The sequence below is a fragment of the Lissotriton vulgaris genome, chromosome 8 (genome assembly GCF_964263255.1).
Source record: "Lissotriton vulgaris chromosome 8, aLisVul1.2, whole genome shotgun sequence".
NCBI lineage: Eukaryota > Metazoa > Chordata > Amphibia > Caudata > Salamandridae > Lissotriton > Lissotriton vulgaris.
In genome coordinates this window covers 1,332,881,127-1,332,903,385 of record NC_141696.1, presented here as the reverse complement: position 1 = coordinate 1,332,903,385, position 22,259 = coordinate 1,332,881,127, and positions in this window count along the sequence as shown.

The following is a 22,259-nucleotide window of genomic DNA, read 5'->3' as shown; positions in this document are numbered from 1 at the left end:
TGGAAGTCTTTTTTGTAAACAATCGAGTGTCTTTGCAAAACAAAGTGGCATAAGAATTACATGTGGCATTTAGATCCAGCAAAAATAGGAAATAGACCTGATAGGAGATACTTAGGTTTTGCGCAAGAGCAACACATAAGAGAAAGACCTCATATCATGTACGGAGACAAATGAAAAACGTTGTTTATTAAAAAGGTTAAAAATGTCTTTAAAAAAGATAAGCCGATTAAAATCAGAGAAGGGATTATTATTCCACCACTGAATACGCCCACATCATACATGATGGTTGAAAGGGGGAATCACACTTGCATGTGGTTAGATAACTGGATAGAATATACAAAAGATGATGGTGTTTTGGCATTCCCAGAAAATGGTACCTTCAATAGAAGGATTCTGTATAATTTGAGAACTTGCATGAATGAATTAGATCCTAGACCTAGATTAACCCAGTACGAAGCATTAGAAGAATGGGAAACAGAGGCTTTTGAGCGAGATAGACCCAGAAGCGACAAAAACTGGAGTACATTTCATCCCAGATTTCCTAAAGAGACAAGAGATAAGCAAATGAAACAATGGAGACAATCAATGCTAGTAAAAGAGTTATATTCCGTACGAACCTTAGAAGAACAAACAGGAAGTAAAACTACTGAGAAAACTAAAAATCTAATGAATAGTGTTGATCCAGAAGATGATTATTTGGAAGATTTGTTAATGAAAAATCCACCACCTTATAATGAGGAGCCTAACCCAGGTAATCCTAGTGCTCCGTTCTTAAAGCCACCTTTGGTTCCGCAAGTAATACATGAGACTTCATTAGAAAAGGTGTTACAGGAGAGGGAACGAGAAACAATAAATAAATAGAGAAATTAGTTAATTCAGAAAATTTCACAGTTGAAAACAAATCCTGAAGGCCTAACAATTCCAGTGACTATAGGCCCTGTTGTTCCCTTATACGGAGATAAGCAGACTAGTCCTACACCTCCCGATCTAACTACACCTGTAGTGCAGCCAAGAAAAGAGACATTAATAGAGGATGATCAGGCAAGTGAATGTGAATCATAAATTTCTCTGATGGATTTACCTATAAGAGAACCGGTAAGTAGCTCAGTCAGGAAAACTACACCTGCAAGTTCTAGAGAAGTACGAATGGAAACATCTTCAGGAACGAGGAGTACTACAGTAGTTACCCTGGAAGAAATTGAGAGATGGTCCTGAGAAATAGAAAAGCCAAAATCACAGCCAAAGGCATTGGATATTTTTAAACTAAGAGTTGAATTGGAAGAATATCTTCCTGGGAATGTGGGGTTAGACAAATTAAATACATTGAATGAAGAGAAATTGTTCTTTATATGTCGAAGTATCACTCGAAATACAAAAACATTTCATGAAAAATTAACGAGTTTAGCCTCTGAAATGGGAATTGATATTGGTAAATCTAAAGTGTTACAGAAACCTTATTGAGCTGAATTTTCTGACAAAGATTTAGAAAACATTAATGTGTCAGGTCGTAAATTGCAAATTTAGGAACTATTATCACTATTGCAAAAATTGGGTAATTTAGAAAGATGGAAGGCTAGATGGATAAAGAAAAATGAAGAAGCCTAAGCAAAAAGTACTATATCTGAATATGTATTAAAAGAACCAGAAAAAGTAGAAAAGTTGTGCCCGATGAGAGAAGTTCCAGGAGGTGGGTATGTGCATGTCCCATGGTCCCGACAGGATATATTATCATTTATGAATGATTTTCCAAAACTCAGAGAAAAACCTGTAGAATGGTACAGGCAGGTCGAAAGATTTGTAAAAGTTTTGAAAGTGTTGCTAAAAGTTTTGGATGGGTTGTTCGACGTTGTGGTTCCTGTAGATTTATGGACAGAGTATAAATTGCTGTCGATTGGCCTAATGAAGAGCACCCTAGAGAACCGAAGACAGGAGCCCCATCAGATGAGGTTATGAAAAATATAATCAAGTAATAGTGTACTTAAAGGGAAAGGTACCCCCAAAAGAAACTGACTGCACAAGAATAGACAGACCTACCCAAAATAAAGATGAATCAGTACATGGATACTATGAACGCCTTTTACAGGTATTCAAGCAGTACAGTAGTTTGGAAAACATTGATACAAAAGACATGACACATTTTATTTATCGGTTTGTATCAGGATTAAAACCAGAAATTTCACAAATTATTTAAGATCATAAAATCTGTTGGCAGGCCAAGCCGATAGATGAAATTTTGAAATATGCAAAATACTGTGGAGATGAGGTAGACAATAAACGAAAGAATTTGGAAGAAAAAGTAATGTGGGCACAAGTAAAATTAGCAGAGAAACAGAACTTCAACTAAGCCAAATGAAAAATAATCCGACCCAAGGAGATGGAAGTGGGGGTAAACCGAGGGGAAAATTCAATAGAGATGAGGCCAAGAAAAAGTTCCTGTGTCACGGGTGCGGAAAATTGGGGCATTGGAAGAACGAGTGTAAGGCTGTACTGAATAATAATATGCAAACTAACAATTTGAATTCACAGACGCAGAATGAGGTGTCCAGAAAACAGCAACAAAAGGTAATACAGAACCTGTTACCACTAGCGCCTAAGCCAAATTCTGGGAGTCAAACCACATACCACAAATTGGGAGGGAAGTGGTAAAAGGGACACAGTGACAGCACAATTTCTTTTTAGTGACATACTTTGATGAGGACAGTTTCTGACGGTGCCTGAGAGGGGAGGAAAAGGAGTGCGTACTTGGCGCATCCTTGCCGGTAGACCAGTCAGGTCCATATATTGAAGGGAAAGTAGAAGGAAATGATGTCACCTTTTTATTGGACACTGGCGCTACCCGTTCTACTGTGAGAACAGCAGAAGTTCCAAACCTACCGCTCTCGGGAGAAGCAATCCAAGTAGTGGGTGTTTCTAATAAACAAATTAGTACCCCAGTTACGGAACCAATGGAAGTCAGAATAGGCAGTTTTAAAGAGATGCACACGTTTGTTGTGTGCGATTCCAGTCCAGTAAACCTGTTTTGTAGAGACTTGCTGTGTAAAATGAATTGCACTATCTTTTGCACACCAAATGGTGTTGAAATTCAATCCCCCGATGAAGATGGAATTTATAAATGAATGTTAGCAAAACAGGAAAATGAGAATAAAAAGTTGACTCTAGAAGACTTGCCAAGAGAATTACAGCATACGGTAAATCCTAATGTGTGGGATTTCACAGGAAAGGATGTAGGATTAATGGCAAATGTCGATCCAATAAAAGTGACAGTAAAGGAAGGTGCAGTTTACCCGAATATTCGACAATATAAAATGAGCCCAGAGATAGAAGCAGGAGTTGTACTAGAAATAAAGCGTCTGTTTGAAGCAGGCCTTTTACAGGGAATAATGAGCAGTCCATGTAATTCACCCAGAATTGGCATAAAGAAACAGAGTGGAAAGTGCAGGATCATACAGGACCTCTGAAAAATTTATAAAATTGGTGTCCCATGTTGTCCAGTTGTGCCAAACCCTGCTGTGATTCTGTATCAAATACCGTGGGCAGCAGGTTGGTTCACTGTAATTGATTTGTGTCATGCATTTTTCTCCATACCATTACATCCAGATAGCAAATATCTTTTCTCGTTCAAATTCGACAACCATGTCTACATTTGGGACCGTGTCCCTCAGGGGTACACAGAAAGCCCATCGATTTTTAATCAGATTTTGAAAAAGTGCCTTGAATCTTTGATATTGCCCGGACACTCAGTCCTGGTGCAATATATAGATGACCTACTGATGGCGTCTAAAACTCGAAAGGACTGTGTTGTTGATACCATTGCTTTATTGAATCATTTAGGTGAAAGAGGACACAAAGTATCACCTGAGTAACTGCAATTTTGTACACATCAGTGAAAAATCTGAGGCACCAGATAGAGAGAGGTATCAGAAGGGTTACCCCAGAAAGAATCAGAATAATTTGAAACATGGATCTACCTCAAACACAGAAAGAAAGCAGAATGTTTCTTGGAATTGTAGGTTACTGCAGGCAGTGGATTGTGGGATTTGCAGTCCTAGCAAAACCATTGATACAAATGACAAAGAAAAGAGCAAAGGACCCAGTAGAATGGGATGATGAAAGCATGTCATCTTTCTTAAAACTACAAGATAGCCTGTGTTCAGCTCCAGCATTAGGAATGCCTGACTACTCGAAAGATTTTGCATTGTTTTGTGATACACAAGACAATTGTGCACTTTCAGTTCTGACCCAGACCCATGGTCTGATGAGACGTCCTGTGGCATATTTTTCTTCCACTCTGGATCCAGTGGCATCTGCATTGCCAGGATGTCTGAAAGCAGTAGCTGCAACTTGCATGAGTCTTGAGCAAAGTGAGTCCATTATTATGGGACACCCAGTAATTGTGTATGTTCCATATGCAGTTGTGATTTTGTTAACAAGACCTAAAACTCAGAACTTGACTCCTAGTTGCCTAAGTATGAGCAAATTCTTTTAGGTGCAGCAAATGTCACCATTGCTAAGTGCAACATTCTGAACCCAGCAACGTTATTGCCTGATTCACATTTTGCAGAAGTCAAAAATGAAATCGAACATAATTGCATTGACCTTACAGAATACTGTACCAAATCTCGCCCAGACATAAGAGAAGAGCCATTAATACATTCAGAACATGAGCTATTTGTACATGATTAATGCATGCAAAGCAGGATTGAGTGCTGCTTATGCTGCGTGTACTCTATGGTGTCCAGTCGAAGCATTCTATTTACTGGAGTCAAGTCTGCACAAGTAGCCAAATTAATTGCATTGACAAGGGCTTGCAAAATTGGGAAAAATTTGAAAGTAACCATCTTTACTGATAGCCAGTACGGCTATGGGGTTGTGCATGACTTTGGCCAACTTTGGCTGCAAAGGGGGTTTCTGACTTCATCAGGTAATCCTATTAAAATGGAAATTATGTGAAAGACTTGCTAAAAGCAATCCAATTACCAGAAACAGTGGCTGTGGTCAAGTGTGCTGCTCACCAATCTGGCAACGACAGACTGACAGCAGGTAACCGATATGCTGACCAAATAGCCCAACATTGTGCCAAACATAAAATGGCAATAAATATGAAAATTGATGCATGTGGAAACAGCTGACAACTTATGTTGCTCGGAAGAGTGAAAACGTGGGAGGAAGTGAGAGACTTGCAAAATGATGCAGATCAAAAGGAAAAGGAAGAGTGGGCAAACATAGGTTGTCAGAGAAGGGCTGAAGATGGTGTCATTGTTTACCATGATGGTATGCCTGTGTTACCAGACTGTATGCTCGCTCCTATGGCTAGGATGTACGATGGATATTCCCACCTTGGGTGGGATGCCATGATTAGGTTGTTGAGGCAAACTTGGTTTAATGCAAAGTTCAGGAATGTAGCAGAGAGTCTTTGCAATAGGTGCTTAATATGCCAGCAAATGAATCCTGGGAAGAAATTTGTAGTGTTACCAGGAAAGATTGGAAAGGCAGAAGGTCCATTCATACGACTACAGATTGATTTTATTCAGTTACCCCCTTGCTGAGGACTGAAGTACGTCCTTGTAATTGTCTGCCTGTTTTCTAAATGGGTGGAAGCTTACCCTACTCGCAGAAACAATATCATTACTGTAGCAAAACGCCTACTCAGAGAGCTCATTCCACGTTTAGGTTTTCCAGTAGCAATTGAATCAGACCGAGGAAGACATTTTAATAATGTAATAATTGGTCTAATCTGTGAAGCATTTAAAATTGAGCAAAGGCTGCACCGTGCATACCGCCCAGAGGCTTCTGGAGTGGTAGGCACAACTGAATGGCACAATCAAGTCAAGATTGGGAAATATATATGAATCTACTCAATTAGAATGGTCTGATGCTTTACCTCTTGTTCTGATGGGACTCAGAAGCATTCCAGACAGAAACACAGGCTTGAGTCCCGATGAGATACTCATGGGAAGAGCAATGAGGCAGGCATGGGTGCCAGGACCCAAGCTGATAAATATATCTGATGACTTAGTACTAGAGTACTGCAAAGAACTGGCTGACCAAGTGCATTCTATCTCTCACCAGGTTGGAGATGACGCTGTCGCCAGACAATCAACTCTAGCACATGATCTGATTCCAGGTGACTGGGTTGTGATAAAGGAATATACACGAGAATCTTGCCTAGCTCCGAGATGGAGAAAGCCACATCAAGTAATATTGGTTACCACCACAGCTGTGAAGTGCAAGGGAATTCCGATTTGGATCCATGCAAATCACACTAAAAGAGTGACTGAACCTGATGAAACAGAAGCTGAAGGTTGTGCAGCTGAGGGGTCGCAGGAAGTTGATCCCGAAGTAGCTGATGATGAACAACTGAGCACCAGTCAGTATGAATGGATTCTAGTGATTGACATTCCTGCAGATTTTGTGAGAACAAGAAGTCAAACCTATTTAGATAGACAGAGTGATAGTGAGAATGAGTCAGGAATAGAAGAACATACTCAGATTACAGAAATCAAAGCCAATAGTAATGCTGAGGAGGAACCGATAAAGAGAGATCAATATACTCAAACATTCCAGATACCTGCTACAGCTCCAGAGTCTGAGGAGGGACAGATGGGTACTAGGGCGAAGGCTCAGGAAGAAGAAAAACAAGAGATTGAGATACCTGAGCAGGACCAGACAGGTGTAGAAAAACGTGTTCAGGAAGAAGAAGGCGAACCAAATCAAAGTCAAAGTCAAATTCAGCAAACTCCTGAACAAGGCCAGATTAGTATCCAGGCAGAAGAAACAGAAACAAGACCTGGACCAAGTCATATAGAGAGGGATACAGAAGACCAAAATATATCAAATTGAGCCACAACTAAATTAAAATAAAAGAGCAATTGAAGAAAATCAAAGCACAGTGCCAGCTAAAAGACTCAGAAAGGGAGATGAGTGGCCTGGCTTTGTCAAAAGATTGAAATTTCCCCTTAAAACAATAAAAGAAGAACCAGAGCAAGTGAACGAAATGTCAAGTCAAGCTGCGCCTTACAGAGGAACAAAGAAGGAGGAGTCCACAACTGAAAAGACTGAATACCAAGTTCAGAGGTCCTGAATGGACCTATGTCATCCTTGAAGATTTCGAAAATATAGAACTAAGTGATGAAAGAGATGACAAACTGATTGATGACCCAACTGATGAAGAAGTGAGACCAACTTGAGAAAAAGGTTCATAGGTTAAAATTCTGTGGAAAAGTTTCAAAGAGGGGCAAAGTCTTCTTAGTCAGAAATGGTTGATCATAACGTTAACGGAAGACCGAAAAGAAACTGCTTAAAAACATGCTGTAGGATATGCACATGTAGTATAGTGATAGTACTCATAGTATGGCTAGGACTGACAGTAGCTATTCCTTATCTAATGAGTGAAAATGTAAAGAATAACACTAACATTCATGAGAAAGTAGATGCACCTGAAAAGTTAAATAAACATGAAAGAATAGATAGTTTTAGACAGCAAAAGGTAGATTTAGAAGCATCAGATGAGTAAGGATACACTATAGTAGAGTTAAAAATAGAACACACTTGAACGTATTTGCCAATCTGTTAGTACATTATGTAGAAGCAATGGAAATAAGTGATTGCTATGTTTGTATGAAGTTACCTACATCTGTAGCCGAGGATGTTACTTACCACCATTTGCCCCTGACATATGGTATTTCATGTAGTATTTTAGCTAGTTTGTTTTATAAGAAAGGACCTTTATACTATTATTATTCTAATTCAGATGTCATTTTTTCTGAACTTCCTATACGTAGTAACCCGAATCCTTTACATACTAAAAGTGACGTAACTCATTATATGGGTGAATATTTTTTAGCATAGGTACAATAAATATAGCTGAAGCACATAAAAACAATTTAACATTCATTTTACATGAAAAAGAAAATATATTTTTGATCGTAGTTGAGAAAAGAAGAGAGGATTTCCAGAGAAAAGCTACAGAACAGAAACGAAAGAATTCTAAATGGGCAGAAAATAAAGAGTACACCTTAAATGGCAAGACTCGTGCTGCTATGTTGCCGGATTTCGAAAAGAAAGTGAAACTCTGTCTCCACAAGGAGAGAACAAGTTATTATAACAATATATTCATTGGTTCCAGTAAATGTGAACACAATTATAAGGTAATTGGGGGTTGGGGTTTCAAAGATGGGACTGAACCAATATTTCCTGGAATTTATTACAAATGTGGGAACAAAGCATATTATAAACTGCTAGATCATTGGTACGGGAGTTGCTATTTTGGAATAGTATTCCCAAAGGTATATCATGTAAATAAAATCACTGGAAGCAATGAAGAAATTAATGGACTAATACGTAGTAAAAGAGCTAGTTTCGCAGAAATTGTAGGTGATATATTTAGTGCATTGATACCTTCAGTGAGAGTGGTTCTGAATACTCAAAGAATTTGCAAATTGTCAACAGTAGTGGATCGCTTATTGACTGACACTGCTGAAGTTTCTTAATGATCAAATCCAGAATTGGTTGCAATACGATCAATGGTTTTACAAAATCGACTTGCTCTTGATACATTGTTGGCAAAAGAGGGCGGAGCCTGTAGAATGTTGAAAGCACTACATTGTTGCACATGGTGGTGCTGAGTGATACTGTGGTGGTGCTGAGTGGTGCTGTGGTGGTGCTGAGTGATAATGTGGTGGTGCTGAATCATAATGTGGTGGTGCTGAGTGGTGCTGTGGTGGTGCTGAGTGATGCTGTGGGGGTGCTGAGTGGGGCTGAGGTGGTGCTGAGTGGTGCTGTGGTGGTGCTGAGTGATAATGTGGTGGTGTTGAGTGATAATGTGGTGGTGCTGAGTGATGCTGTGGTGGTGCTGAGTGATGTTGAGGTGGCACTGAGTGATGCTGTGGTGGTGCTGAGTGATGCTGTGGTGGTGCTGAGTGGTGCTGTGGTGGTGCTGAGTGAAGCTGTGGTGGTGCGGAGTGATGCTGTGGTGGTGCGGAGTGATGCTGTGGTGGTGCTGAGTGGTGCTGTGGTGGTGCTGAGTGGTGCTGTGGTGGTGCTGAGTGATAATGTGGTGGTGCTGAGTGATAATGTGGTGGTGCTGAGTGATGCTGTGGTGGTGCTGAGTGATGCTGTGGTGGTGCTGAGCGGTTCTGTGGTGGTGCTGAGTGATACTGTGGTGTCAAGTCAAGTCAAGTCATAGCATTTATATAGCGCACTACGTACCCAGAGGGTTTCAAGGCGCTTAGGAAGGAGAGGAGGATTATTTGTCAAATATCCACGTTTTAAGCTGCTTTCTGAACGCTAGGTGATTCTGGGTGAGGCGAAGGTAAGCGGGGAGTGAGTTCCATGTTTTGGCAGCCAGGTATGAGAAGGATCTGCCTCCCATGGTGGTCTTGTTTATGCGGGGTACAGTGGCGAAGGCTTGGCTGGAAGAGCGAAGTTGTCGGGAGGGGGTGTAAAAGGACAGTCGAGAGTTGAGGCAATCTGGTCCGATGTCGTAGAGTGATTTGTGTGCGTGGGTAAGCAGTCGGAAAGTAATCCTCTTATTGACGGGTAGCCAGTGGAGGTCTTTAAGGTGACCAGAGATGTGTTCGTTGCGTGGGATGTCTAATATGAGCCTGGCTGAGGCGTTTTGGATTCGTTGTAGTTTCTTCTGGAGTTTAGCGGTGGTACCTGCGTAGAGGGTGTTTCCGTAGTCCAGTCGGCTCGTGACTAGAGCATGGGTGACTGTTTTCCTTGTTTCGGAGGGGATCCAGCGAAATGTTTTTCTGAGCATGCGAAGAATGTTAAAGCAGGAAGAGGATACGGCGCTGACTTGTTTGTTCATTGAGAGTGAAGAATCCAGGATGACGCCAAGGTTCCGTGCGTGGTCTGTCGGGATGGGTGCATTTCCGAGGGCTTCCGGCCACCAGGAGTCGTCCCATGCAGAGGGGGATTTACCTAAGATGAGGACTTCTGTTTTGTCTGAGTTCAGTTTAAGACGGCTTTGTTTCATCCATTCGGCGACTTCTTTCATTCCTTCGTGTAGGTTAGTTTTGGCGGTGCTGGGGTCCTTGGTGAGAGATAGGATCAGTTGAGTGTCATCCGCGTAAGAGATGATGTTGAGGTTGTGTTGGCGGGCGATGGCCGCGAGGGGGCTCATGTATACGTTGAAGAGGGTGGGACTGAGTGAGGATCCTTGTGGTACGCCGCAGATGACTTCGGTGGCCTCGGACTTGAAAGATGGGAGGCGGACTCTCTGGGTTCTTCCGGTGAGGAACGAAGTGATCCATTCCAGTGCCTTTCCTTGGATTCCGATGTTTCTGAGGCGTTGTAAAAGGGTGCTGTGGCAGACTGTGTCGAAGGCTGCAGAGAGGTCGAGGAGGATGAGGGCGACTGTGTCTCCATTGTCCAGCAGAGTTCGAATGTCGTCTGTTGCTGCGATGAGGGCGGTCTCAGTGCTGTGTTTGGCTCGGAAGCCAGATTGTGATGGGTCGAGGGATTTGTTGGCTTCGAGGAAGGCGGCGAGTTGGTTGTTGACGGCTTTCTCGATGACTTTGGCCGGGAATGGAAGAAGCGAGATGGGGCGGTAGTTTTTGAGTTCGGTGGGGTCTGCTGTTGGTTTTTTCAGAAGGGCGGTGAGTTCAGCGTGTTTCCAGTCTTCTGGGAAGGTAGCGGAGTTGAAGGAGCAGTTGATGACGTCTCGGAGGTGCGGAGCTATGACGGAGTCTGCTTTGTTGAAGATGTGGTGAGGGCATGGGTCTGTGGGGGATCCAGAGTGGATGGAGTTCATCAGGCGGATGGTGTCCTCAGTGGAGATTGGTTTCCAGGCGTTAAGGGTGTTAACGGGGGGAAGATGGTCAGCTGATGGTAGGGTGGGTTGGCTTCCGGGTTGGTTGTCAAAGCTGTTGTGGATGTCAGCAATCTTGTTGTGGAAAAAAGAAGCTAGGGAATCGCAGAGGGTTTGAGAGGGGGTAATGTCGTTGGAGTTGGCCGAGGGGTTGGAAAATTCCTTGTGGTGCGGAGTGATGCTGTGGTGCTGCGGAGTGATGCTGTGGTGGTGCTGAGTGGTGCTGTGGTGGTGCTGAGTGATGTTGTGGTGGTGCTGACCGGTGCTGTGGTGGTGCTGAGTGATGCTGTGGTGGTGCTGAGTGATGCTGTGGTGGTGCTGAGCGGTTCTGTGGTGGTGCTGAGTGATGCTGTGGTGGTGCGGAGTGATGCTGTGGTGCTGCGGAGTGATGCTGTGGTGGTGCTGAGTGGTGCTGTGGTGGTGCTGAGTGGTGCTGTGGTGGTGCTGGGTGATAATGTGGTGGTGCTGAGTGATAATGTGGTGGTGCTGAGTGATAATGTGGTGGTGCTGAGTGATGTTGTGGTGGGGCTGAGTGATGCTGTGGTGAGGCTGAGTGATGCTGTGGTGGCGCAGAGTGATGCTGGGGTGGTGCTGAGTGATGCTGTGGTGGCGCTGAGTGGTGCTGTGGTGGTGCTGAGTGATGAAGTGGTTGCGCTGAGTGATGCTGGGGTGGCACTGAGTGATGCTGTGGTGGTGCTGAGTGGTGCTGTGGTGGTGCTGAGTGATGCTTTGGTGACACTGAGTGATGCTGGAGTGGCGCTGAGTGATGCTGTGGTGCTGTGGTGGTGCTGAGTGATGCTGTGGTGGTCACATCATGTTCACATTTAGACAAGTGTTTCAGAGGGTTGAAGTAAGATGAGCAACCTGCCAGAAACAAATGGGGAAGAAAGGAACTGACGGGGGAAAGCTGCGGCAGCAATTTAGGGCATTACATTAAGAGTGAAACAAGCGGAAAGAGGAGGCTATACTATTAAAAGGAAACACTCCTATAATATAAGTAGAGCTGCAACAGGCGAAGCGGGCCATGAAACCTCGCAGCTTCCTCTTTGATGTCACACGGGCTTGTGAAGTTTCGGCCACGGGGAGAGAATGTGACATCACGGCCTGGGCTGGGACTTCTGAGTGCGGGAAACCAGGTTCTAATCTCGGTGTCGGCTTGCCTTGACATCCTGTGATTCTGGCCAAATCCCGTTATCTTCCAGTGTGTACAAAAAAGCTAATGTGTCCTTGTGTAATGTAACTGGTGCCATGTTAAGCATTCCAATAGCTTCGAGTTCAATTTGCTCTATATCAAAACTGCTAAAGCACAAAACAAACTGCAAAAAAACATGTATTGGGCAGGCCGGTAGAGCTGTAACAGGTGGTGAATGAGCGCGTTTTTTAGAAAGCCAAAGCGGGCCATGAAACCTCGCAGCTTCCTCTTTGATGTCACACGGAAAGAGGAGAGTATACTATTAAAAGGAAACACTCCTATAATATAAGTAGAGCTGTAACAGGCGGTGAATGAGTGCATTTGTTTTTTAGAAAGCCAAAGCGGGCCATTATACCCAAGTATTGGGCAGACTGGTGGCCTGAGAAGCGTCCTTGAAGCAGGGGGCGGGGCAGCGGAACCCCTTGAAGTAGCTCACGGCCTGGCGTCCGTGAAAGTGAAAGCAATTAGGGGGGAGGAGAAGTGAGGCCAGTGTGCACTGCGCACGCTGGGGAAGCCTGTGGGAGGGAGGCTGATGGTTTCAATCAATGATGATTTCACGTGAACTGCCTTAAATCCGCCCGATGGTTTGAGAACCTATTTTGCACACTAAAATTCTCCCCTATCCATTCCTGCGAAATGGGATAGGCTCGACCTAAAAAGGCATATACAGTCAATAGGAAAGGAAATATTGCTTGCATTGAATTAGAAGAGTTGAATGGAATTTGTACAAGAAAGTGAAAAACTTTCACATGAATAATGAAAAGAAACAAAATAGAAAGTTTGAAGAAATTGAGTTGAGAGTAATGTGAAAGTTGGCATCTGTTTCATTAATTTGTGATAATATAAAATATCACCAAAGAGGGGATTGATGGAGCAAGGTTGCACACGTAAAGCGACTTGCTTGGACTCTCAGAATAACGTAATAATATGCTAATCAATATGTTTTGTTTACTAATAATTACACCACACAACATTTCTATTATCTAGGGTAAGCTTTTCAATGTGCTTTTACTAACTGTAATCCAAATGCACTAAAATGGCTGCCGCATAGCGGGATTTTCTATTGCACATGCGTATGTCACACTCACGTGACATGACGTACCTTCTACTTTGGTGGGAAAACTTTGCTTCTGTGCACTAGAACTAAGATGGCTTTTCTATGTTTTCACATGCTAATGCTTGCATTGCTGCTTTTACTAAATTGTTTGTTCTATCTAAATCCTAATGCCATACTTAAAATAAAATAATGGGAATAGAGTAGAGATAAGTGGTATACAGGGCATTCATTTATTTCTTGCTCTAAAACTGTTTCTCTTCTACTTTGCTAGTAGCTCGTGTTTGGACCAATCAAAATCAAGGTTACTCCAGCTTGGTTACTGAATTGAACATGCGCTGACTACACCCGAGTCCACAAGCCATGGATTAAATTGATGCTAAATCTTGACTTGCTAAAAGATGTCCCCGGGAAACTCACCCTGTGACCCCGCAAGAGGAAGCTGAACTGGACTGATATATTACATTGTATTTGTTATCGATAGATTCACTGCCGGGTGGAATAAAAGTGCATGGGAAAATAAAGTTATGGGAGGGAACATCAATTTAAATAATTGGATGAGGTAACCTCAAAACTGGTATGGTGTGATCACCTCTCCTTGTTTTTTGACCAATCAAATTGAGGGAATACACAAACTTGCAACATTGGGGGGTGGTTGACTGCCCTGGAAAATGGTATATCTATGGTAGGCTTAGCTAGTTAGATTGTCCGACTTATCCGAATAGCGGACCTGTCACAGACCCAACGCACTCAATAGGCGATCAAGAGCAGAGGTGCTGGCGGAGCACTCTGCCAGAAGATTCAATAACCCAATTGGGGTCCGACTGTTAGCTGCAGAGAGGGTGTGACGCAGGCATTTTAGCTGTGGGTGCCGGTCCTGACCTGCGGTGGTCTTGTCCTGATTCAATTTGGTCCGTACCTGTCCTGATTTCTGATATACACCTGTTCTATCATGTTGGCACCTGCACATTTGGGTTCTGTACTTTATCTCAGTCCGTGGCCAGGGTTGGTCTTCACACCATTCTAGGAAACTATACATTTATGTGGGTATGTCATTGTGTTGTTTCCCTTTTCTACCCTTCCTTTTAATGTCAAATGCTTAAAGAAAGTTTCATTATATTTGTATACTATCCTGTTTTGATCATATGCTTTCTAACTGAATGAGTTTTAATGAATTTATAATGGACTGACACTTAAATTTTCATAGATAAAGTGTTTAAATCTTTTCCTGAGTTTGTGGTTATTCTATGAGTGCAAATGGTCAATTACTGCCTATTATGCTAACACCTTTGATCCTTAGGACTCTAGGTACCGGTGACTAGGATTGGTAAGTCAAATGGTATAGGTCTTGAATGGTTTAACAAAGTGGTTAAGCGTAGGTTTACCTGTTCAAGGTGAGTATGATAAAATGAGCAGGTGAGCCTGCGCTCTATCATGGGTGCATCAGAGATGCTGTGGATGATGCCATTAGTGATAACATTTGAGATCTCATCAGTGATGTCACTGACCGGTGCCATTAGTGATGGAATATGCGAAGTCCTAATCAGTGCATTGCGGAGGCGAGAGTTATAGTTAGCTCAGCTAACTATAACGGCGGAATTTCTCTGGTCTGCAGTATCCACTGCTGCCATGAGGAAAACTTTTGATATGTAACAATCTAGGCAACCATGAGAACCAATCAAAAAATTAATGAATGGAAGGGAATTAAGCTACAACATTGCTTATTAAATTCAACAATTTATTAAGGATTTAAAAGAACAATATCGCATTACAAGTTTAATATGTATGTTAAAAGGTATAATTTAGACAATATAGACCTAAACACAATACATAAATCACATTACATAGATCACATTACGTATACAAACACATATAGAGTTAAAAAACGCGAGGTGGCTGATTGGTACTCAATCTGCCACCTCTCGTTTTTTAACGTCTCGTTTTTTAACTCTAATAACATACATATTAAACTTGTAATGCGATATTGTTCTTTTAAATCCTTAATAAATTGTCGAATTTAATAAGCAATGTTGTAGCTTAATTCCCTTCCATTCATTAATTTTTTGATTGATTCTCATGGTTGCCTAGATTGTTACATATCAAATGTTTACTTTTTCCCTGGTCTAGGAACCTTATTTCTATGAACTCAGGGGGTACTTGTTAAATATACGCCCTGAGGAAAACTGCCACCTTCACCTACCTGCTGCCGTGAGGGCAAAGGCCATCCACCACCATCCCTCCAATCCATTTTCCGGTGAGGGGAACGGCTGACCGGGGGACCACAACCCCCAGAATCCCCTGTGCCTTGTGCACCCAGTGACTTCGCACCGCGCCAGGAGGCGTGTTAGGAGGTTCACTGCAGTTCGGCGGCGCGGGAAGCCAGTCTTGCAATATCCACTGCTGCCGTGAGGGGAACGGCCACCTTCGCCGACCTGCTGCCGGGAGGGTAATGGCCATCCACCGCCACGCCTCCAATCCATTTCGCAGTAATGGTAACGGCTGACCAGGGGACCAGAATCCCCTGAGCCTTGCGCACCCAGTGACGCCGCAATCGCGCCAGGAGCTGCGTTAAGAGCCTCGCTGCACTTCTGCGGCGCGGGAAGCCAGTCTGCAGTATCCACTAATGGCCTGAGGGGAACGGCCACTGTGAGAAGTTGGCCTGGTATGTGATGTCCACTAAGTCACTTTGCACCAGTCCAAACGACCCTTATTGATGGTAGGTTGTAAAGTCTACCTTATAGAAAGCTATCCTAGTGGTAGCTGTGGAGAGCAGCTTCAGGCTAAGACTTAGAGGCGAGTTAAGCAAGTTGTTTTACCAATTATAATCTCTTGAATGACCAAATGAAAGAACACCATACAAGGTATATATCAAATATATATGTATTTAATATAAACACAACCCCTCTGGTCTCTTTAGGAGGTCAGAGGTTAAAGTACAATACAAGGAACTTAATTAGCACATGATAAGTTGCACAGTATATGTTATGCCCTAGGGGCCTCACAAAACATATACTAAAATAGTGGTATAAGAACCATGTGAGAGTTAAAAAGCAGGCCCAGGGCCTGTACAACTGCTGGGGCTACCTAGAATCACTAAAGGTTAGATGCAGAAGGCACACGGGGGACACGTGCATTGTCTTAACACAGTCGCGGATCACCACTGACTTTCTATAGAAAACGAACAAGTTACAATTTTAAAGATTAAGGGCACTTCTAGGTGAACTACGATGGAACCCTTTTAGACTAGGACACTTTGAGAGTCAAGACCCACGGGAGCTTCGGAGTACTCGTGTCACCTCACCCAGGAAAGCAGAGTGCATAGGTGTCTTTTGGTGTCAGGTTTTGTCGTCGATTCCAATGGAGAGCTGCAAAGAAATGCTGCAGGCGACCAGAGGAAAAGTGTCTGGGTGGATCCAAGGGTGGATCGGAGATGTGAAGAACCGGAAAGCCGAAGGTACAGAGTTGGGTCACTAGCCAGTGACCAGGATGGTGAAGAGAAGATGCCAGCCGATGTTGGGTGCTTTTAGGTGAAAGAGGTGAAGCTTGTCTCTTCAGCCACAGGGACCAGGAGGCGTCAACGACAACCAGCGGCTGCATTCAAGCTGTTCCACAAAGGATCTAGTTGACGGTGGTGTCGGAATCCATATTGGACCCAACAAGCCTTGGCAACGGCAACCCACGCAAGATGTCGAGCTTGGCTTCGCTGCAGACCAGCAAGGTCTGAGGGACTCCTCCTTTGGAGAGGAGTGAGAGCACATCTGGAGCACTTAGGAAAACTTAAGAAATCAAAGATGGCCCTTTGTGAGGGCTCACTAGCCAACGGACTAGGAACTGCAAAGGGGCCTCAAGCTGAAATGCACAAAGCGGGCCCACAGGACACTCGTGGAGTGTAGGCCTCTGAGCTTCAGTGCAAAAGGTGCTTGAGGCAGGGGATTCAAATAACCCAATGTACAACTTTGGGATACCTCGCGAAGTAGGTGCAGTTGCAAAAATGTAGGATGTCCAGGATTTCCAGTACCACGTCTCTCGTGTCCGCCACAGGCCTTAGCTTTGCTGGGAGCGCAGGTCAGCAGCAGAGATATCTGGAAGTCAGTGTCCTGTGTCCCAGATTCTTCGGGATCCGGCGGGAGCCTCGAAAATGCAGACCAGTAAAGATGCTGTTGGTGCCTGATTGGACAGGGTGGTCACTTCTTGACCACAAGGGAGATTTCTTCCATCTTCCAGTCGAAATGGAATGTTGAAGGTCCAAGATTTATGTATGAGAGTTTCGGCCAGGGTAATCTAAAGTCTCAGGGACTGGGCTCCTATTCTTATAGCAAGTTCAGGGGTTGGACTAACTCTAGGGTCCCACCTATTGGAGGACCTGGGGAGGGGTGGTTACACCCCTTCTCCTTTATCCAGTTTTGCGCCAGAGCTGGGGCAGAGTGCCCCAGCAACCGGTTTGAACTGGGAAATGCATGGAGCGCCTTGTTTGCCCGAGGCAGTGTCTGAAAAACATTCACTGAATGCAACCCACCCTGCCCCAATACACTAAAGCCTGTCTGGGGAGGTGCTGGCAGCAGAATGGCAGACTCGTGTCTGTGGCAGCAGCATCCATTTTGTGATGCTGGGGATCTGTTTAACTTTAACCGGGTTTACTAGTAACTACATGTCTTCTCCCTCTGGAAGGGTGGAATGCTACCCCTGCCGCCAGAACTGGCGGGGGGGGGGGTAGTATTCCAAAGTGTTTGACACCTTACATGACATGTTTTGATAAAGCCAAACCAAAGTTAGCATTAACTGCGAAGATTATAATGCACTTAAGAGTATATGGTATGGCTATATCATAGAACAGCTATAAGAAGATGGTTCTGAAAGCTGCAGAGGGGCTCAGCTCATGCTAGGGCACCCTCTCACACAAAACCAAGCACTCTGCCTCCAGGATTGCCAAGGCCTGCCATAGGAGTGACTTATAGGTTAATATGTGTCTATATATATATATATAGATATAGGTATACTATATCTAAGTAAGGGGTGATTACACCACCTTATCCAGGCTGCAATTGAAAACCTGTGGTGTCAGTTTGGAAGGCTAGCCAGGGGTGGCACACTACATGCTGGAGCCCCTGGTAGGCCTCAGGTGCACCTATGCCCTGGGTACCTAAGGTACCATATACAGGGGCTCACAAGGGTGACCCAGTAACGAATCTGGTATGTACCTAAAGTACATGGTATCAATTTAGAGAGAGAACAGCCAGGCTGTGGGCCTCATTAGTAGGGCCACAGCCATACTAAAGTCGAAAAACCAGTGAAACACAGGAAAAAGTGGGGGTAACCAGAGAAGCAGACCCGACTCTCCTACAACCACCTTCACCTACCTGCTGCTGTGAGGGGAACAGCCATCCACCGCCACTCCTCCAACCCATTTCGCCGTGAGGGGAATGGCTGACCGGGGGGCCACAACCCCCAGAATCCCCTGAGCCTCGCGCACCCAGTGACGCCGCAACTGTGCCAGGAGGTACGTTAAGAGCCTCGCTGCACTTCCGTGGCGCAGGACGCACGCGGGCTTGCCCGGGCAAAGCCCAGGCCAAGGGCGGGCCCGTCTGCACTCATCAGAGCCCTAAGGAGACCGGGCTGGGCTATACCCTTTAGTTTTGCAGTGTGATCATCCTGCTGCTCCTGGATTCATGCAGGAAATGTTCCATACGGTGGGTGTCTTGATGGTACAACTGATCCACATATTGCCAGAACTAACTGTTCAATGAGTTAAAGTTTTATAACCTGTTTTAACTTTGCCTCCTGTGAGAACCCTCCAGCAGAATATATTATATTGTGACTGGACTTTTGTTCCCTCTCCAAACTGACCAGCCAAATTGATCCAAAAGAAGATTGGTAAAGTTGAACACGTTTCTGTTGGCCAACTAAAATGGGGAGGTGTACCTGCTTAGGGAAAAAAGCAGTAGAATCCGCGCAATCACCAACATGCCACCAGCCTACCTCGATTGACAAGATGCTCCAGAGGGCTATAGGGGTTGTTTCAAATGAGATTGAACTGACCGAAAGTCGTTTATCAATAACACCAGTCTTAGCCCAGCCCATGTTTAATATTGAACAGCAACCTGCTCTGTCAACCACCAATCCAGACCCCCAAGGGCCCAATTCAGAACATGTGCCTTAGTACATGACGTGCCAACTCTGGACTTGCACACTGGGGATACTCCTCTGGATTCTCGAAAAAGAGAGAATGCTAAAACTGCTGCGAAAGCTCGGAAAACCCGGAAGAAGGGAGTCAAGGAACTTGCAGAAGATGGGGTTGCAAGGAATGCAGGATTGGGGGGCATGGAATGAAGGCACAGAAAAACCACTGTGGGTGTAAAATCTGGTCAGGGATTTACATTTGGAAATAAGAAATATAATTAAGGAGAAGTTGACCACTCTGACCATTAGGGTAGATAATCTCGCATCTCTATTAGATGTTTATATTAGTAAGGCAGGGCCTAAGAAGAAAGATCCCTACCAACAGATCAAGTCCCTAGCTCACCTATCCCACCTAGGAAAAGACCATGTATTAGAAACCACTTGTAATCCGACTCCACAAGCTCAGAGTGATAGGGAAGATGTGGTTGTTTGTCTGAATATATCTTGTAAAGCAATCAATACTATTACCAGTCCAGAAAGTCAGAAATTAAGACGGAGGTGGGAGACTGGCAGAAAACAAAGACCCTCAGTGGAAGAACCCCAAGCGGGAACAAATATGCAAGACTTGGGTTCAAAGTGCAGAATTAGAGCGGGGCAAGATCTGCAAAATGTGGTATTAGAGGGTAGCTCAGATTTACCATGTATCAACCTTGCCCCTGACTCTACACCATATGTCCTGATTGTAACAAATGTGCAAGAACTCAAAAATAGGCAACGGGAATAGCACTATGAGCTAAAAAGCAAATGTGTTTTCTGGTTGTCTAAACAACTCCAATTTTCCTACAAGGATGCGAGTGAGATTCTATTCACGCACAGGGTGACGTGGGTGGGCCAAAGAGTAAAAGATTTAGATGACGATACCATTGTGATTAATTTCAGAAAGCCACAGGTTGTCAGGACACTCTTATTGCGAACCCATTATAGGCATGAAGGGGGCATTAGGCCCCTTCCATTGGGGTACTTCTACCCCCGAGAGTGGCAACAGATAACAACCCAAGGGCAGTCTGTGGAGTAGGGCCCAGATGTCTGTATGAGCAAAACTGCACCAAGGGGTGAGAGTACACAAATCTACTATCTTTTAACCTTTCACTTGCAAGTAGATTTGCTCCCTTGGATTCTGTTGACTGACTAAAATCAATGCAGCAATCACACTCTGAATCAAGTAAAATAGAAGACAGCAATGGGGGCTGAGGTAGAAAAAGCTGTCTATGGTAAAGGAATGGAGAGGCCCCCCTAAATCACATTGTATCAGGTACATCATTAACGGTAGTACAAACTCCCATAGGCCATCGGCAGCTGACCCCAGTATTTACAACAACTAACCCTGTTTATTCTGCCATCGGGATTAGAACCATGCCAACTACAACTGGGGGCTTTAATTGCCATTATGTACCACTAAAGGACCTAATTGGGGTAATAGTGATGAGGAAGACCAGTACTGGTCTATTCCAGAATTGAATGCTCCACCAAACCGAGCCTGGACCCCTTTGGTGCTTCAAATGAATACTCTTACATTGACCCAATTCCCTTAGGGCTTGTAATGGTCGAACTAAATCTGATTCCCCAGCAAACCATACTTATAACAGACCCGGAAGTTCTTCCATTTTAGACTACATTCTGATGGATATTAAATCCTGGTGTTGGGTGATTGATTTTAAGGTCATACCTAGATATGATAGCGACCACAACGCCTTGGTCCTAGAGATGGCATCACCTTCCTCTATGGGCGTTCAAGTAGGTAAACATCAAAATGGGTCAAGGTTAACTCTAACTGGTTGTAGGAGGCGAGTGAAATGGGGGCCATCTGTTACTCCCAGGATAAGTTGGCCTCCCTTTATAAAATTGTTATTCCATACCTTGGGGTGGCCAATCAACTTAGTTATATGCCAGTCTCTAATACAGCCCTAGCAGAAATCGGGAGAAATCATAAAGACCTTGTATGTGATCTGGTAAACATCTTCTTCCCTGTTGTAAAATCCAAACAAAAGGTGTCTATGGGCCACACCTAGTATAATGGTGATTGTCGAAGGGTCAAGCAATCATTGATCCTAGCAATCACAGCGAAGGACAAACCAATGATAAGAGATAAGCAGATAGCCTATAAAAATACAATCAATGCAGCAAAAAATCAGTGGGAGAGTGACAAATGGGAAAGCATGATGGCTGCTTTATGTTCTAGGGATATGCAGGCCTTTTGTAACTTAGTTACTACCAGCTCCAGAGAGGGTAAATTGGCAATAGAGCCAAATCCTGGGGCAGAAATCTGGAGGGCCCACTTCAAGTCGCTATATGCAAGGGGGAGGAAGAAGTAGGACAAGCTATAGGCATGTCAATTTGCTTACAACAGTCTTTCCCCAATGCCCCAGAAATCTCCTTAAAAGAGATAATAGATGCATTGAACAGAGTAGCTACCACTAAAGCGCCAGGCCTAGACAAGATTCCAGGTGATGTTTTTAGAAACGGACCTACTATTGGGGCCCCATATTTTTGGAGCCTATTTAATGCTATTTTCCAGGGGATGCCAATTCCGAAGACCTGGTTGGGGGCAGAGATTATTCAGATCTAGAAAAAGGGTTCTCCACTTCTCCCCGCTAACTATCGTCCAATTAGCCTCATAGATGTTTCGCAAAAGATCTATGCACGAGTGCTTTTGGATCAATTAGAGATAAGGATGGCGGAGTATTCTATACTTAGCCTCTACCAGGCCGGTTTTAGAGCAAGGATGTCCACAATAGGTCAGATTCTAAGGCTGCAACTCCTCCATTGGAAGACAGTGCTCCTGGAGGGTGGCAGCCTTTATCTGATCTTTGTGGACCTAAAATCAGCATTTGACCTGGTCCCTAGGGTTAAATTGTGGTCTATTTTAACAAGTATGGGGGTCCCTCCGTATCTCCGTATCTCTGTTATCAGATGAAGCGGCTTCATGAATCTAACTATGCACAAGTTAGATATGGGAAAATGGTGAGCTCACAGATCCTATAGTTATAGACAGAGCGGTAAGGCAGGGTTGTGTTTTGGCCCCA